A 4,814-nucleotide genomic window follows, 5' to 3' on the forward strand; every position below is an offset into this window, starting at 1 on the left:
AAAATATATATAAATAAGTGTTTTTCTGAACTTATCTGGGTGCCCTGAACTTTACCTGGTAACCCTATACTTAGAGACACCTAGGAGGCATTCAGTAGGTATGGGTTGACTTGGAGCTTAAAGTTGCTTTTCTTTGTTATTTACACATTTAAGAACTCATCTGAAACTGACTGGTGTAATACCCAAACTCAGTGGAGGGATGAGACTAACAAAGAGACAAGTTGTTGAATTCATATCACCATCATCTGAGGCTCCGCAGCCAACAGGAAGCCTCTACTTTTTCATGAGTTGGATTCCCAAGCAGGCAGGAACTGAGGCAAAATCTTAATGTTGTCCTAGCTTGTTGTTGTAGTTGCTGATAGGTGTCACTATGGCTCCAACTCATAGTGATCCCATGTACAACCGAACAAAGCACTGCCCAGTCCTGTGCCAGCCTCACAATTCCTGCTACACCTGAACCCATCATTGCAGCCACTGTGTCAATCCATCTCACTGAGGTCCTTCTCTTTTTTTGTTGACCCTCCACTTTACCAAGCATGATATCCTTCTCCAGGGAATGGTCCCTTCTGACAATGTGACCAAAGTAGGTGAGACAAAGTCTGGCCATTCCCGCTTCCAAGGAGCATTCTGGCTGCACTTCTTGCATGACAGATTTATTCATTCTTCTGGCAGTCCATGGTACTTACAGTATCCTTCGCCAACATCACAACTCAAAAGCATCAACCCGTCTTTGGTCTTCCTTGTTCATTGTTCAGCTGTCACATGCATATGAAGAAATTGAATATACCATGGCTTAGGTAGTCTTCAAGGAGACATCTTTGCCCTTCAGCACTGAAAAGAGGTCTTTTGCAGCAGATTTTCCCAGGGCAATATATCTTCTGATGTCTTGACTGCTGCTTCTATTGGTGTGGAACCAAGGAATATGAAGTCTTTGACAACTTCAATCTTTTCTCCACCTATCATGATGCAGCTTATTGGTCCAATTGTGAGGACTTTTGTTTTCTTTATATTAAGATGTAATCCATACTGCAGACTGTAGCCTTTTATCTTCATCAGTGTTTCAAGTCATCTTCACTTTTAGCAAGCAAAGTTGTGCCATCTGCATAATGCAGGTTGTTAATCAGTCTTCCTCCATTCCTGATGCCATGCTCTTCTTCATATATTTCAACTTGAAGAACAAACTCAGCATTTCTCAAACTGAAAGAACTGAAGAAAAAACTCAAGCCTCGAGTTGCAACACTGAAATATTCTATGGGCAAGATATTGACTGAGGCAGGAAATTAAAAAAAAAAAAAAAAAGATGGAAGAAATACCTAAAGTCACTGTACCAAAAAATAATTGGTCGACATTCATACACTTCTAACTCACTAACTCACTGCCATCAAGTTGGATCTGACTCATAGTGACCCCTCCTTGGGTTTCTGAGGCAGGATCCCTTGGATGTAGATTGCCCAACCTTCCTTCCGAGGAGTGGCTGGTGGGTTTAAACTGCCAGCCTGCTGGTTAGCAGTCAGGTGCCTTAGGTACTATGCCACCAGAGCTCCCTCATCCATTTCAGGAGGTGACATATGATCAAGAATCGATGGTACTGAAGGAAGAAGTTGAAGCTGCACTAAAGAAATTGGCGAAAAGGAAAGTTCTAGGAATTGACAGAAGACTCATTGAAATGTTTCAATAAACAAATGCCCCACTAGAGGCAAGAAATTTAGACAGCTACCTGGCCAACTGACTAGAAGAAAGCCATATTTGTACCCATTCCAAAGAAAGGTGATTCCACAGAATGTGGAAATTATCAACAATACCATTAATATTGCACACAAGTAAAATATTGCTGAAGATAACTCACAAACGGTTGCAGCAGTATATTGACAGAATTTCCAGAAATGCAAGCTGGATTCAGAAGAGGATGTGGAACAAAGATATCATTTCTGATGTCAGATGGATCTTGCTGAAAACAAAGAATAACAGAAAGATGTTTACTTGTGTTTTATTGACTGTGCAAAAACATTCAATTGAGTGGATCATAACAAATTATGGATATCATTGAGAAGAATGGGAATTTCAGAACATATAATGTGCTCATGAGGAACCTGTACATAGACCAAGAGGCTGTCATTTGAACAGAACAAGGGGAAACTGCATGATTTGAAATTAGGAAGGGAGTGCATCAGCATTGTATCATTTCACCATACTTATTCTGTATCACTTAGCTTAACCTTAGGGATTCTCCCTGACAGGTAGGTTCATCACCACCTTATCTTTGGTGCCCATGCTGAGAACCACAACTGTGCCCAAGCGTGGAAAAACAGTGTGCTTCTGCAGTGTGAAATACTTCAGTAAATACATTGCCAGTGTGGCTGAAACTCAACTTGCTTCAGTCCTCATATTAAGTAAGATCCTTTCAAAATGTCCTATACTAGTTAAAATATCCAAACTGACCATGTCAAGAGGGGACACTGGGAGATGCACAAGACTAAGGACAACAACAGTAAATACTGTTAGATCCATGATCCTGCAATAATAGTAATAATAAACAATGTCTAAGAGTAGGTCAACAGGCACACATGCAAGCTGAGCAAATGGGAGAAAATGAATGGGAGTGCATCCATGAATATGTACAGGTTTGGCAGAAACTGTTTTTACATATGTATTTGTATGTGCTGCAAATACATCCAAGGATATGGCAGAGCATGTTGTTGTTAGCTGCTGCCATGTTTGCTTCAACACATAGCAACACTGTGTACAACAGAAGGGAATGGTGCCTGCTCTTGTCCATCATCACAGCCACTGTGTCCATCCATCTTGTTGAGGGTCTTCCCCTTTGTCTCTGACCCTCCACTTTACCCAGCATGATACCTGTAAGGTCACAGTAAGGAGAAGAGTACACACAAAAGTGGGGTTAAAGAGAAGTTTTTATTTTGCGCTCCCCAAGAGGGGCCCGGGTGAGGTTCGTGGGTCCCTGAGAGGGGCCCAAGAAGTTGCGCTGCCCAGGTGAAAGAAAGGGTTTTTTATAGTGATTTTCTTCCTGGTTCTTAGAGGACCAGATTGACAGCATGGTATGTGTTACAGGAACCAATAAGGTAAAAAGCACCTTACTAGCATGGGGGCAGGAAGCAGAGTTGAAGCACTTCATTAACATAGTGGGCAGGAAATAGTTGAGGGTCTTCGTAAGCCAAGGTCATGTGCTGGGGTTTAGTATAGGGTTTGGTCAGCCACTCCCTTGCTTGACCAGTTCTTGTAATTTTTTTCCGGTTTAATCCTTTACCCGCCTGGCCTGCAGTGTTCCGCCTGCCATTCCAGCCTTTTTTGGTGATAAAAAGGGTGAAGTTATCCTTCTGGCTGCTTCGTGCTGAACAGGGTCGGAGTGGGGTTAAAGGCTGGTGTCAGTGGGAATTGGGTCGGTTGGCAGGCAGGTGCATGGGTGTAGAAGTAGTTGGTCAACAGTGACTCTGGACATTTCTTTAAGTCGGTTTTGGAGGAATCTAAAGAGGCAAGGGGTGAAAAGAAAAAAGAGACTTATTAGTATAAGAGGTCCTATAAGGGGTAATAACCAGGCTGTTAGTGGTGATTGGAGCCATTCAAATGGGGAGGTTTCCATTTGGTGTCTATTATGTAGTTCCTCACTCAGCTGAGTCAATGTATTGACGTTTTGTTCCACCAGACCAGATTCGTTGATATAATAACAGCATTCTTCTTTAAGAAAGAGGCAAGTTCCACCTTTTTCCACTGTTAATAGGTCCAAGGCTCTTCGATTCTGTAAAGTAACTTGGGCTAAAGAGGTTATTTGCCACTGGAGGGAGGCTAGGGAATGTGCAGTAGTTTCAAGTGTCACCTCCAGACGGGTTTGGAAATCTTGGGCTGATATTATACTACGACCCAAGGCTCCACCTGCTATTCCTGCTGCTGCAAAAGTGGAATAGCCAAGAAAATTCAGATTCCCCATACAAAGCGAGTGGGGTACTATTGTTACTGGAAAGCAGGGGCTTGGAGTGGAGTTTAAACAATACCCTTCTCCAAGGACTGGTCCCTTCTGACAACATGACCAAAATACGAGACATGAAGTCTGGTCATTCTCACATCTAAGAAGCAGCCCAGCTGTACTTTCTCCAAGACAGATTTGTCTTTTCTTCTAGCAGGCCATGGTACATTCAAAATTCTTCGCTAACACCACAATTCAAATGCATCAGTTCATCTGTGATCTTCCTTATTCACTGTCCAGATCTCACATCATATGAGGCTATTGAAAATACCATGGCTTGGGTCAGGTACACCTCAGTCTGGAACATGGTATCTTTGTTCTTTTGCAGATTAGTCCAATGCAGTATGTAGTTTGATTCCTTGTCTGCTGCTTCCATTCGTATTGATTGAGGATCCACAGAAAATGAAATCTCTAACAACTTCAATCTTTTCTCCCTTTATCATGATGTTGCTTATTGGTCCAGTTGGAAAGATTGTGTTTTCTTTATGCTGAGGGTAATCCATACTGAAGGCTACAGTCCTTGATCTTTATAAGTAAGTGCTTCATGGTAGAGCACACGAGGTGCACAGTTCTGAAAACTGAGCCTTAACTAAGCACCTTGAGGAAAGGAGTCACTGGATTTATGAGGACAGTCTCAGAAGACAACTAGGTCAAGGAGCACAATATAGTCCACAACGAAAATGTTCTACATCTTACTTAGTGAGTAGTAACTGGAGTCTTAAAACTGGTGTGTGCCATTAAGAAGCAACTATGGTTTCTCCCCAGGCAGAGCAAGGAAAAGTGAAGAAAATCAAAGACACAGGAAACGATGAGTCCAAAGCACTAAAGGACCATG

General features: G+C 42.3%; 1 pseudogene; it reads left to right on the forward strand.

The window, feature by feature from the left end:
- Positions 1 to 4,814, forward strand: part of LOC103212413 — a 209,394-nt pseudogene that overhangs the window by 69,545 nt on the left and 135,035 nt on the right.

This window comes from Orycteropus afer, unplaced genomic scaffold (assembly GCF_000298275.1).
Source record: "Orycteropus afer afer isolate SDZICR_OR568_19922 unplaced genomic scaffold, OryAfe1.0 scaffold00956, whole genome shotgun sequence".
In the NCBI taxonomy this organism is placed as follows: Eukaryota; Metazoa; Chordata; class Mammalia; order Tubulidentata; family Orycteropodidae; genus Orycteropus; species Orycteropus afer.